Below are 15,261 nucleotides of genomic sequence, written 5' to 3' on the forward strand. Positions count from 1 at the left end.
CGAAAGCACTACGGATTGCTTCCGTGGGGTTTCGTCCCGTACTTCCGTTTCGCAAAAAGATAGAACATGTCCTATCTTTTTGTGGAACGGCCGGATCGCAGACCAATTAACCCCTTAAGGACTCAGCCCTATTTCACCTTAAGGACTTGGCCATTTTTTGCAAATCTGACCAGTGTCACTTTAAGTGCTCATAACTTTAAAACGCATTGACTTATCCAGGCCGTTCTGAGATTGTTTTTTCGTCACATATTGTACTTCATGACACTGCTAAAATTGGGTCAAAAAAGTTAATTTTTTTTGCATAAAAAAATACCATATTTACCAAAAATTTAGAAAAATTAGCAAATTTCAAACTTTCAGTTTCTCTACTTCAGTAATACATAGTAATACCCCCAAAAATTGTGATTACTTTACATTCCCCATATGTCTACTTCATGTTTGTAGCATTTTGGGATTGATATTTTATTTTTTGGGGATGTTATAAGGCTTAGAAGTTTAGAAGCAAATCTTGAAATTTTTCAGAAATTTACAAAAACTCAATTTTTAGGGACCACTACAGGTCTGAAGTCACTTTGCGAGGCTTACATAATAGAAACCGCCCAAAAATGACCCCATTCTATAAACTACACCCCTCAAGGTATTCAAAACTGATTTTACAAACTTCGTTAACACTTTAGGTGTTGCACAAGAGTTATTGGCAAATGGGGATGAAATTTGCGAATTTCTTTTTTTTGCCTAATTTTCCATTTTAACCCATTTTTTCCACTAACAAAGCAAGGGTTAACAGCCAAACAAGACTGTATCTTTATTGCCCTGACTCTGCCGTTTACAGAAACACCCCATATGTGACCGTAAACTACTGTACGGGCACACAGCGGGGCGCAGAGTGAAAGGTGCGCCGTATGGTTTTTGGAAGCCAGATTTTGCTGGACTGTTTTTTTGACACCATGTCCCATTTGAAGCCCCCCTGATGCACCCCTAGAGTAGAAACTCCATAAAAGTGACCCCATCTAAGAAACTACACCCCTCAAGGTATTCAAAACTGATTTTACAAACTTTGTTAACCCTTTAGGTGTTGCACAAGATTTAATGGAAAATAGAGATACAATTTCAAAATTTCACTTTTTTGGCAGATTTTCCATTTTAATATTTTTTTTCCAGTTACAAAGCAAGGGTTAACAGCCAAACAAAACTCATTATTTATGGCCCTGATTCTGTAGTTTACAGAAACACCCCATATGTGGCCGTAAACTACTGTACGGGCACACAGTAGGGCGCAGAGTGAAAGGTGCGCCGTATGGTTTTTGGAAGCCAGATTTTGCTGGACTGGTTTTTTGACACCATGTCCCATTTGAAGCCCCCCTGATGCACCCCTAGAGTAGAAACTCCATAAAAGTGACCCCATCTAAGAAACTACACCCCTCAAGGTATTCAAAACAGATTTTACAAACTTTGTTAACCCTTTAGGTGTTGCACAAGATTTAATGGAAAATAGAGATACAATTTCAAAATTTCACTTTTTTGGCAGATTTTCCATTTTAATATTTTTTTTCCAGTTACAAAGCAAGGGTTAACAGCCAAACAAAACTCATTATTTATGGCCCTGATTCTGTAGTTTACAGAAACACCCCATATGTGGTCGTAAACCGCTGTACGGGCACACAGTAGGGCGCAGAGTGAAAGGTGCGCCGTATGGTTTTTGGAAGCCAGATTTTGCTGGACTGGTTTTTTGACACCATGTCCCATTTGAAGCCCCCCTGATGCACCCCTAGAGTAGAAACTCCATAAAAGTGACCCCATCTAAGAAACTACACCCCTCAAGGTATTCAAAACTGATTTTACAAACTTTGTTAACCCTTTAGGTGTTGCACAAGATTTAATGGAAAATAGAGATACAATTTCAAAATTTCACTTTTTTGGCAGATTTTCCATTTTAATATTTTTTTTCCAGTTACAAAGCAAGGGTTAACAGCCAAACAAAACTCATTATTTATGGCCCTGATTCTGTAGTTTACAGAAACACCCCATATGTGGTCGTAAACCGCTGTACGGGCACACGGCAGGGTGCAGAAGGAAAGGAATGCCATACGGTTTTTTGGAAGGCAGATTTTGCTGGACTGGTTTTTTTTGACACCATGTCCCATTTGAAGCCCCCCTGATGCACCCCTAGAGTAGAAACTCCAAAAAAGTGACCCCATTTCAGAAACTACGGGATAGGGTGGCAGTTTTGTTGGTACTAGTTTAGGGTACATATGATTTTTGGTTGCTCTATATTACACTTTTTTGTGCGGCAAGGTAACAAGAAATAGATTTTTTGGCACGTTTTTTTTTTTGTTATTTACAACATTCATCTGACAGGTTAGATCATGTGGTAATTTTATAGAGCAGGTTGTCACGGACGCGGCGATACCTAATATGTATACCATTTTTTTTATTTATGTAAGTTTTACACAATGATTTCATTTTTAAAACAAAAAAAATGTTTTAGTGTCTCCATAGTCTAAGAGCCATAGTTTTTTCAGTTTTTGGGCGATTATCTTAAGTAGGGTCTCATTTTTTGCAGGATGAGATGACGGTTTGAGTGGCACTATTTTGGGGTGCATATGACTTTTTGATCACTTGCTATTACACTTTTTGTGACGTAAGATGACAAAAAATAGCTTTTTTTACACCGTTTTTATTTTTATTTTTTTACGGTGGTCACCTGAGGGGTTAGGTCATGTGATATTTTTATAGAGCCGGTCGATACGGACGCGGCAATACCTAATATGTATACTTTTTATTTATTTATTTAAGTTTTACACAATGATTTCATTTTTGAAACCAAAAGAATCATGTTTTAGTGTTTCCATAGTCTAAGAGCCATAGTTTTTTCAGTTTTTGGGCGATTATCTTGGGTAGGGTATGATTTTTGCGGGATGAGATGACGGTTTGATTGGTACTATTTTGGCGTACATGCGACTTTTTTGATCACTTTTATTACCTTTTTTGGGAAGTAAGGTGGGCAAAATTTCAATTTCCTAATAGTTTTTATTTTTTTATTTTTATGGCGTTCACCGTGCGGGGAAAGTAACATGACCGTTTTATAGATCAGGTCCCTACGGACGCGGCGATACCAAACATGTGTAGGGAATTTTATTTTTTTCATTTTTAATCAGTGATAAATGTGTTTTTGGATTTTTACTTTTTTTTCACTTTTTTTCACTTTTTTTTTGACCCAGACCCACTTGGTTCTTGAAGATCCAGTGGGTCTGATGTCTGTATAATACAGTACAGAACAATATATATTGTACAGTACTGTATTTTACTTACACTTTGTCTGAACAGATCTCTGCCTTTAGCACAGATCTGTTCAGCACCATGGACAGCAGGATGCCTGAGAGGCGTCCTGTTGCCATGGGAACCTTCCCCGTCTGCTCAGAACTTCGCAGACGGGGAAGGGTAAGGAGGGGATCTCTCGGGGGGCTGTCTGGGGGCTCTCTCCCTCTCCATCGGGGGGCTGCAAAGGCACAGCAGCCCCCCGATGGGAGAGGGAGGGAGCTCCCTCTTACTGTTAACTTTTTCCATACAGCGGTCTGTACGGACCGCTGTATGGAAAGGGTTAAACGGCTGACATCGCATCATCGATGTCAGCCGTTTATACCAGGGTGCCAGCAATGTGCTGGCACCCTGGTATACCCACTAGAGACCAACGATTATACAAAGGGAGGCGGGCGGACCGCCCGCCTCCCGCACCGCCCCCACCGCCCACAACTCCCCTCCTGCACCACCCGCCGGCAAAAAATCATGCAGGGGTGCAGGGGGGGGTGTAAAATATATATTTTAGGGACACTAAAGCTTCTGATCCCCGCGGTCAGGGCCCGCGGGGATCAGAAACTGCACAAAGCGCAGCAAACCGCAGGTCTGAATTGACCTGCGGTTTTCTGCGATCGCCGATGCGGGGGGGTCAAATGACCCCCCCCTGCATTGTTACGGGATGCCGGCTGAATGATTTCAGCCGAAATCCCGTTCCGATTAACCCCTCGGGCGCCGGAATACAGATTTCAAGTTATGACGTACCGGTACGTCATGGGTCCTTAAGGACTCGGGATCCATGCCGTACCGATACGTCCTAAGTCCTTAAGGGGTTAAAGATCCTGTTTGTTTCCCATTTTATTTCATTTAACCCTTAAAGAGAACCTGTCCCCTCCAAAAACCATCCCAAGCCGCCAGCAGTACCTGAGTAGCCAGCAGCGTGTTTCCGACGAGCGTTTTCTTCAGATGAAGCAAAAGCTCAGAAAACGTTCTTTTATCCCCTGCCCGAGTGATTTTCTAGTCATGTTTGAAGTCAAAGGGGCAGCGGCCTCCTTGCTTCAAGTCAAGGAAACTGTGCCCCATTCCCCGCCCCTTCACTGTAACTGACAGCACTTATGCGCTAGAGTTCGGCTGGCTTTGCCGAACAGCCGGCTGTCAGTCACAGGCGAAGGGGCAGGGAAGGGGGCGCGGTTACCTTGACTTGAAGCAAGGAGGCCGCTGCCCCTTTTTACTTCAAGCATGACTAGAAAATCACGCTGGCACGGGATAAAAGAACGTTTTCTGAGCTTTTACTTTATCTGCCTTCAGGAAGAAAACGATCATCGGAAACACGCTGCTGGCTACTCTCAGGTACTACTGGCGGCTTGGGATGGTTTTTGGAGGTTACAGATTCCCTTTAATGATCGTAGGGAATAGAAGTGGATGCACTGAGGTTTTCAATGTCTTGGCTTGTCTTGACTTCTCATCCATTATTTATGGGAACCTGCAGATAGTCTGGAATATATTATCAATGTGGGAACTATCTCCGATTGCTTGTTAGGAATAAATGTCAACAGGTAGAAGAAAATGGAAAATACAGAATCAATGACTTTAAATAACTAGAACTGCATGCACTACTAGGCCAGTTTTAAAATTTGAGTATTACAGTGCAAACACAACCAAAGTGGGTCCGGCTCTATGGTAAACATGAGAGAACGGGTACAGACAGACACATTAATAAACAGCACCAGTCCAGCTAACCTGAGGGCACTTGGAAGAACGGAATTGCCTGGATCATTCTAAGGCATATGGTAACATGTGAAAGAGAGGAACTCTTGACGCTGCTTGTCTTCTGTATTTGGTTTTTACATCTTTGACAAAATAAATCACAATTTTAGGTAAGGCTACTTTCACACTGGCGTTTTGGCTTTCCGTTTGTGATATCCATCATGGGCTCTCACAAGCGGTCCAAAACTGATTAGTTTTGCCCTAATGCATTCTGTATGGAAAAGGATCCGCTCAGAATGCATCAGTTTGCCTCCATTCAGTCACCATTCCGCTCTGGAGGCGGACACCAAAACGATGCCTGCAGCGTTTTGCAGTCCGCTTGACGAAACAGAGCCAAACGGATCCTGGCACACAATGTAGGTCAGTGGGGACGGATCAGTTTTCACTGACACAATCTGGCACAATAGAAAACTGATCCATCTCCCATTGGCTTTCAATGGAGTTCATGACGGATCCGTCTTGGCTATGTTACAGATGAATACAAACGGATCCGTTCATGACGGATGCATGCGGTTGTATTATTATAACGGATCCGTTTTTGCAGATCCATGACGGATCCGCCCAAAATGCGAGTGTGAAAGTAGACTAAGCTGGAGTTCCTCTCTTTTACTTGTTACCAGACAGAGACATTAGGGTTGCTCACATACCGTTTCTGGTTCATGTTCAACGCGTACACCAGGAAAATCTCTAAACATACAGTATGTCCCAATCATAAACCAACGTATGTAGCTTTATTATATGCTGTCACCCATAGGCTCCTATGTTAAGAAAAATATATGTATGTTTCTTAACGGGATGTCTCTATACTGAAAAGCAACCATCCACGATGGATGGTGGAGTCACTGCCCTGGAGCCAACTGTTGAGGGTGAGACGGGTGGTGTCTGGAGAGGAAATGTTTGAGACAAGAGTGGATGAGATGGGGAATGAAATTCCTGGATAGGGGTTATCCGCGTAAATTAGTGGAGAGGATGACACAAAAGGTGGCGGCTGTTGACCGCGAGTCCACGTTTCAAGGGAAGAAGAGAGGTAGGGACCTGAAACGGATCCCTTTTGTATCCACATATGGAGCCCATAGTGTAGACATAGCACGCATTGTACGCAAGGAGTGGCACATTTTACAGAAAGGGTTACCCGGGATTGTTGAATTTGAGAGTTTCCCCATGATGGCGTATAAAAGAGGCGCCAACCTACGTGACAAGTTAGTAAAGACAGAGGTTGGGGAGGCCCGGCGTGATGGACAAAGGTATCTGGCGCCAAGGAAGTTCGGATGTTATCCCTGCCTTGGCTGCTGCAACTGTGGCAACATGGTGAAGGGAGATACCTTTGCCCATCCCTATAGTGGCAAAACCTACAGTATCAAGGAGTTTTTCACATGTAGATCACGTGATGTAGTGCATATGATCACGTGCCCATGTGGTCTCATCTATATAGGTGAGACCACAATGGAAGCTCGGGAACGGATCAATTCCTACAAAAGCAATATTAGAAGGGCCCAAGTGGACAAGCCTGTGGCAAAACACTTCGTGGAACATGGACATTCAGTCAACCAGCTTCGGTTCCGAATCATAGATTCAGTTGGTAAAATGAGACGTGGGGGTGACAGGGATCGGATCCTACGAAAAAATGAGCTGAAGTGGATCTTTGAAATGAGGGCACTCCAGCCTTTTGGGATAAATCTAGATTTCCATGTGGGGAACTTGTAGGTGATCCAAGTGACGTTCATAAGAATCTGCAGTCTGTATAGTGTTTTTAATTGATAACTGTTTTTTGTTTATCCACTTTATATGCACTGAAGTTCACTGTCTTGTATTCTAGTTAACACTGCTTTATGATCCACTTGATTGAAGTACTGGCCCCCAGCTGTTATGATCTCTGGCGCATTTGTATGGAATACCTATATAGACGGCAGAGATGAGGGCGGGCGGCCTTCTGCGCGTCCCTGGCAACGATGTACTGACGGGGCGGGGATTGGGAGGAGCTCCGGCGTCACTGCGATCACTTGGGTGTGTTAGCCTGTGATCATGTGACCAGCGACGGACACGTGAACATATGGCCCCTCCTCCCCGGACATGCGCGCTGGCTGCCAAGGGACGCGCTAGAAGCGTGCATCATGAAGGTATGTGTTTGGCTGGATCTTATGTTTTATATGGGTGAACACCATGATATTGTAAATGCGCACATATATGCACACCTGAGACATAGTGAGTAATTAAGTGAATATGCAATTGGCCACAGCCGTGTATGTGGGAGTGGCTTAGGGTTTTTAAACAGGATCTTTTGGATTACACTTTGTGTTTGATAAAGGCTATCTGGTAGCCGAAACGTAACAACCTTTGTACACGTTTGTTCACCTGAGCGGTTCCCAATAAAGGGATTTTTGTACCGGACATGCTGCCTCCATCATCATTCATTGGACTGTATACATAGGAGCCTTTATAGATCTAGGGCTACAGGCAGGCTGCTGCATTCCGGATGACCACAAGATCTGGTGAGTGCGACTCCACATTACTATTTCTATTCTGAAAAGTGCAGTTGATTACACTTTACAATAAAGCTTAAAAATGTGTACCTCCAAAAGGACATTCTTTTGATATGTTGGGTTTTAGGTGTCCAGCAGCATATGCAAACACCAAATATATAACAATATATGGTGTAAATGTAAACTAAACTTATAGTCTTGAACATGGATTGTATGCATTTTACACCTTGAATGGGTTGTTTGGGATTTATGGCCTAAATGCAGGAAAAGGTATTAAAAAGAAAAAATAACCAATAGCGGTCATGTCAAAAAGACATATGATGGCTGGACTGGCGGGAACCACTGGAGTGATGGCTGTAAAGCCAAGGTTGCCAAATGTCCATACATTCCTGGACAGTCCATTGAGTGTTTTAAACTCATGGCCTATCTTCAGGATAGATCATCAATATCTGATGAGTGGGTGTCTGCACAGCTTACCCTAGGTCAGTGATGTCACGTTCATCAGACACATGGCCTAGGGACAGCTCAAGTCACATTCAAGTAAATAAGGCTAAACTACAATACCAAACCCAACCGCTATACAATGTACAGTGCTGTGCTTGGTGAGCTGCAAGGCCTCCTCAAACAGCTGATGGGCGGGAGTCCCAGGGGTTTAACCACCATCGATCACATACTGATTACTTATCCCTTTCCTCGTAAAACCCCTTTAAAATAAAAAATATGTTTGTGATTTTTTATGATGCTGGAGCAGGTTATTAGGTTATTATGGAAGTATCTTTCATATTACAGTTCACAGTAAATGCTACTAATGTGTTCATATCAGTATTCTAGGCCGTAGACATGCATTACTTATAATCTTTATGACTCATTATGGTTTGCCAGTGTGTGCATAAAAATTTTTCTCTCAATAAGTTGTACAGAAAAATTGTTAAATAATAATAATTTAAATAAATAATGTTTCCCATTTCCTATCATATCCTGCGCTTAAGCCATTTTCTTAAAATCCCAGAAATGCTGCATTTTTCTGTCTGCTGTAGCCAGATGTTACATGTTTTAAGCCTCATGCACACGTCCGTGGAACATGGACCGTGTGATACCGGCCTGGATTTCTTCTGAGTGCAGGAGCGCACGGCGTCATTGGTTGGTATGATCTATACCAGTGTATCACTGTACTGCGGCGGCAGCAGGAAGCGCACGGCGTCATAGCAACCAATGATGCCGTGCGCTCCTGCACTCAGAAGAAATCCAGGCCGGTATTCCACGGCCGTGTGCATGAGGCTTTAGTGTCTTTTTAGCAAATTGATGCATGGTCTGGATGTCGTGTTTTTTCTGGCATTTTCTCATAGATTTCTCTATAAAAAAAAAAAACATTGGGAAAAAAAATGCTAGTAATACATGTATTTAAAAAAATGCCACTCCAAAAAAAATACCATGGCCAGAGCTTATTTTAGTGTTTAGGGCAGGACGAAGCTGGACGAAGCTGTGTGAAGGCTTTTCTTTTGCAGGACAAATTTTGGGAAGCTTTTAATTTAGTTATTTTTAATTATTTTATTTTTTGTGGGGTAATGAAAAAAAAACTAAATTCTACTTTTTTATTTTTTTCACATACGCTAAACCTTATTACAGGTATATCCATAATCCATCACAGATGGGTTCTGATTTCTGCACAGCAACGGTTATATCCCACACAGTGATTTTGCAAGTAATGACCAATGTATATATGCGACAGAAGCAGATGCCCAAATTTAATCTTAAAGGGGTTTTCCAGGAGTTCAAGTTTAATGGCCTATTATGAGGACAAGTTATCAATACCCAATCGGTGAGGGTCCAACACCTGGCACACTCACAATCAGTTGTTTGTAGAGGCCACAGTGCCCTGGTGAGCGCTGCGGCCTCCTCACAGCATACCAAGCACAGTGCCGTACATTTTATAGCAGCTGTGCTTGGTATTGCAGCCCAAATTCAGTGAGAAGAAAATATTACTATAAGGCTACATGCACACGAACGTATGTGTTTTGCAGTCTGCAAATTGCGGATCCGCCAAAAAAACTATGACGTCCGTATGGCATCCGTTATTTTTTTTTTGCGGATCCGTTTTTTTTGCGGATTCATTGTAATAATGCCTATCCTTGTCCGCAAAACTGACAAGAAAAGGACATGCTCTATTTTTTTGCGGGGCTACGGAACGGACATACGGTAGCGTATTGTGCACGTGTGCTGTCAGCATTTTTTACGGACCAATTGAAATGAATAGGTCTGCATCCTATCAGCAAAAAAAACGGAATGGACACGGAAACAGAATACGTTTATGTGCATGTAGCCTAACTTTGTTTATTAGGATTTTGCTCTTTGGTTAATTTTGCTAAAATCAAATTATTCGATTTTATGAATTAGGGCTCTTGCACCGAACGTATTTTCATTCTGTGTCCATTCCGTTTTTTTTTGCGGACTGTATACGGAACCATTCATTTCAATGGGTCCGCAAAAAAATGGAAAGTACTCCGTGTGCATTCCATTTCCGTATTTCCATTCCGCAAAAAAATAGAACATGTCCTATTATTGTCCCCATTATGGACAAGGATAGTACTGTTCTATGAAGGGCCAGCTGTTCCGTTCCGCAAAATACAGAATGCACACGTCATCCGTATTTTTTGGCGGATCGTTTTTTTGCGGACCGCAAAATACATACGGTCGTGTGAAAAAGGGCCTTACTGTGAGCTGAATTAGAAGAAATGTCACTGTGCATTCTGATGTGACATAAAGCCACAGTATATATTTATTAAACGGTAATTATATGGTTAAGGGTTTTGAACGTGCAATGCTATCTTTAAGTATTTAGAGAATTTCGGTCAGTATACAAAGCAGAAGAACAGCTTCAATTCCATGACCAAAATGGGAAAGTTCAGTCTCTTAAGAACACAAAATTATTGCTATCATGTGTACTAGGAAATTGATCTGACACATAGAGAACTGATAGCAAAATAATGACTCTCTTATTGGTCAGAGTAAGCACTAAATTGCAGCTGCTGCACTTCAGATTGTAAGATATCTTTTTTGCCATTTAGAAAACATATCATCTATCAGAGTTTTAAACAGTGAAAAAACTTTTATTTTTGTGCATGTGGATTTGCCACCTGTAAGCAGAGATTTTACTAGATAATGCCAAAAATACAGCACAAAACAGAAAAATAGCAAAGTCACATATATTTGCAGAAAATATTGCTTTTGCGCAAAAATTTTCAACTTTTGAATGCCAGCAAACAGGTGTACACCAACTGACATATCCCCCCCCCCCCCCAGTAGTTCATTTAGCTTTGAGAATTGTTGTCTTAATTGATCTACAGTTCATAAAGTTTTTTAGAAAAAAAGTTTTTATTACATAGAGATATTAATAAAAAAAAAAAAAACATACAGGGGTTTTCCTAATATAAAAATTGTTGGCAGATCATCAATATATGCTATCACTTTCTAATTGCTTGGCGTCCCACTGCCAGAACCCCCATATACATCACAAAGGAAGCGTTGCTGCTATTTCACGGATTTTACGGCACAGTACGGCACAATGCTCCTAGCCATTCACCGTGCATGGAACTACACCGCTGTCCCAATCACTTGAAAGGAACTGGGTTGTCATTTCCTGCAAAAATAAAAATCAGACATCATATAGTACATGACAAGCCGCAGCTTCTAACAGAACATATGGCTGGTGGCGGTTGAAGAGAGAAACCGAGTACATTTGGCCAGCTCAGTGAGACGGACAAAAAATAAGGAAAAGAACAAACAGAAGGTGGCGCTATACAGATACATTTTATTGAATAGCTCACTGGCTACACTAAATTCCTAATTACAGGCAATTACAAAAGGATTCAGATCCAGGTGCTGGTTTGAAAAATATAGACTATGGGCCAGATTTATCATTACACTTAAATCTTACTCCACTTTTACATATGTCCAAAGTCACTTTTGGCTAAATCAGATTTATTAATGGTCCTTTAATACTGTGATAAACGGGGTTTGACGGTAGCAGTTTATCCTTCAGTAAGCGGCTTTACAAAAGTCACACGTCTTTATGAAAAAGTCGCTTGTTCTATTAAAAAGTCGCATAAGATAAGCATGGTCCTCACTGGAGTGAACTTATGCAATTTTTTGCGCAAGTTTTTGCAACTTTTTAAATAGTCGCAATAGTAAATCTGTCTAGAGATTCATTTACATAAGAAAACACGCCCACTTTCAGAAAACTGGCAAGCATAGAGCAGAGCCAATACAAGTCGCACATTTTTGCGCAGTTTTAGCTATTGCGCAAAAATTTGTGAATTTCACTCCATTATTTTGACTTGAGCTAATGATAAATCTGGCCTTATGTCAATTCGTTTAAAGGGTAGTGGGAGTCCCAGAAGTCGGATAACCACGGATCATAAAGGAATGGCATATCTGAGTGACATTTCATAACATTCTTAGGACTCTTTGACAGGTCAGTGGATCACAGATGTGCGCTGTCCATGGTCTCCATGGACAGCGCACATGAAAAATATACACATTAACCCTTTGACTTTAATGTGTATATTCACACATCATTGTCTTTGCACTGACTCTGGGTCTGTGGTGACTTCATGGAAGTGTGCCCTAACGTCTATGGATCTATGAAAACCACGGATACAACACGGACAACATACATGCCATGCTGGGGATAGGGAATAAATGTTATTAGTGGCACAACCCATAAAACTGCCAGTACGTCTAGACTTTGAGCATAACAGAGACTCTTACTGAAAGGGCATCTGTCAGCAGATTTGTACCTATGAAACTGGCTGACCTGTTACATGTGCGCTTGGCAGCTGAAGAAGACATCTGTGTTGGTCCCATGTTCATATGTGCCCGCATTACTGAGAAAATTGAAGTTTTATTATATGCAAATTAGCCTCTAGGGGCAATGGGGGAGTTGCTGTTATACCTAGCGTTTCGGGTCTCTGCTACTGCCCTGTGAAAATGCAGAGGGTGCGGCAGTGTAGAGAGATCAGAGCCTCTAGGTGTAAGGACAACGCCCCTGTTGCTCTTAGAGGCTCATTTGAACATAATAAAATAATATACTAAAACTTCATTTTTCTCAGCAATGCGGGCACACATGAACATGGGACCAACACAGATGCCTTCAGCTGCCAAGCGCACATGTAACAGGTCAGCCAGCTGACAGATGCCCTCTTTTACACTCTTTTTCAGCCCATGGGGAGGTTAGGGTTAGGGAGGTTAGGGTTGGTGACTCAATTACAGCTCCACACCTCCCCCTGTGCTCTTCTAGTAATGGGGCTGGTTATGTATTCTCAGATTATACTAATTAATGCATTATTGTTCTGTCTGAATGTTTTCTAGGCCGAACAAGAGAACAGTAGAGCTCCAATTATGTTAGTCATTACAGTCCCCCATCTATAGTTGGGTCCATATATATTTGGACAGAGACAACATTCTAATTTTTGTTCTGTACAGTCGTGGCCAAAAGTTTTGAGAATTACATAAATATTGGAAATTGGAAAAGTTGCTGCTTAAATTTTTATAATAGCAATTTGCATATACTCCAGAATGTTATGAAGAGTGATCAGATGAATTGCATAGTCCTTCTTTGCCATGAAAATTAACTTAATCCCAATTTTTTTTTCCAGTTTCCACTGCATTTCATTGCTGTCATTAAAGGACCTGCTGAGATCATTTCAGTAATCGTCTTGTTAACTCAGGTGAGAATGTTGCGAGCACAAGGCTGGAGATCATTATGTCAGGCTGATTGGGTTAAAATGGCAGACTTGACATGTTAAAAGGAGGGTGATGCTTGAAATCATTGTTCTTCCATTGTTAACCATGGTGACCTGCAAAGAAACGCGTGCAGCCATCATTGCTTTGCATAAAAATGGCTTCACAGGTAAGGATATTGTGGCTACTAAAATTGCACCTCAATCAACAATTTATAGGATCATCAAGAACTTCAAGGAAAGAGGTTCAAATCTTGTTAAGAAGGCTTCAGGGCGTCCAAGAAAGTCCAGCAAGCGCCAGGATCGTCTCCTAAAGAGGATTCAGCTGCGGGATCGGAGTGCCACCAGTGCAGAGCTTGCTCAGGAATGGCAGCAGGCAGGTGTGAGCGCATCTGCACGCACAGTGAGGCGAAGACTTTTGGAAGATGGCCTGGTGTCAAGAAGGCCAGCAAAAAAGCCACTTCTCTCCAAATCCGATCTTCTGCAGAAAGTATGGTGAATGGACTGCTGAGGACTGGGGCAAAGTCATATTCTCCAATGAAGCCTCTTTCCGATTGTTTGGGGCATCTGGAAAAAGGCTTGTCCGGAGAAGAAAAGGTGAGCGCTACCATCAGTCCTGTGTCATGCCAACAGTAAAGCATCCTGAGACCATTCATGTGTGGGGTTGCTTCTCATCCAAGGGAGTGGGCTCACTCACAATTTTGCCCAAAAACACAGCCATGAATAAAGAATGGTACCAAAACACCATCCAACAGCAACTTCTTCCAACAATCCAGCAACAGTTTGGTGAAGAACAATGCATTTTCCAGCACGATGGAGCACCGTGCCATAAGGCAAAAGTGATAACTAAGTGGCTCGGGGACCAAAACGTTGACATTTTGGGTCCATGGCCTGGAAACTCCCCAGATCTTAATCCCATTGAGAAAATGTGTTCAATCCTCAAGAGGCGGGTGGACAAACAAAACCCCACTAATTCTGACAAACTCCAAGAAGTGATTATGAAGAATGGGTTGCTATCAGTCAGGAATTGGCCCAGAAGTTGATTGAGAGCATGCCCAGTCGAATTGCAGAGGTCCTGAAAAAGAAGGGCCAACACTGCAAATACTGACTCTTTGCATAAATGTCATGTAATTGTCGATAAAAGCCTTTAAAACGTATGAAGTGCGTGTAATTATATTTCACTACATCACAGAAACAACTGAAACAAAGATCTAAAAGCAGTTTAGCAGCAAACTTTGTGAAAACTAATATTTGTGTCATTCTCAAAACTTTTGGCCACGACTGTACATTACCACAATGGATTTTGAACAAAACAATTCAGATGCTGTTGAAGTTCAGACTTTCAGCTTTAATTCAGTGGGGTTAACAAAATGATTGCATAAAACTATGAGGAACTAAAGCATTTTAAACTCAATCCCTTCACGTCAGGGGCTCAAAAGTAATTGGACAAATTAAATAATTGTAAATAACATGTTAATTTCTAATACTTGGTTGAAAAACCTTTGTTGGCAATGACTGCCTAAAGTCTTGAACTCATGGACATCACCAGACGCCATGTTTCGCCCTTTTTAATGCTCTGCCAGGCCTTTACTGCACAGGTTTTCAGTTGCTGTTTGTTTGTGGGCCTTTCTGTCTAGTCTTTAACAAGTCAAATGCTCTATTGGGTTCAGATCAGGTGACTGACTCGGCCATTCAAGAATTTTCCACTTTTTTGCTTTAACCGCCTCCGGACCGCCTAACGCAGGATCGCGTTCCGGAGGCGGCAGCCCTGCGCACAGTCATGCATCTACGCGTCATCTCGCGAGACGCGAGATTTCCTGTGAACGCGCGCACACAGGCGCGCGCGTTCACAGGATCGGAAGGTAAGCGAGTGGATCTCCAGCCTGCCATCGGCGATCGTTCGCTGGCAGGCTGGAGATGCGATTTTTTTAACCCCTAACAGGTATATTAGACGCTGTTTTGATAACAGCGTCTAATATACC

The 15,261-nt window shown here is 42.1% G+C and overlaps 1 protein-coding gene across 1 annotated transcript in view; it reads right to left on the minus strand.

The window, feature by feature from the left end:
* LOC121002102 (androgen dependent TFPI regulating protein) overlaps nucleotides 1-15,261 on the minus strand; it is a 91,408-nt gene that overhangs the window by 10,686 nt on the left and 65,461 nt on the right. The window lies entirely within an intron of this gene.

The sequence above is a fragment of the Bufo bufo genome, chromosome 5 (genome assembly GCF_905171765.1).
Source record: "Bufo bufo chromosome 5, aBufBuf1.1, whole genome shotgun sequence".
NCBI lineage: Eukaryota > Metazoa > Chordata > Amphibia > Anura > Bufonidae > Bufo > Bufo bufo.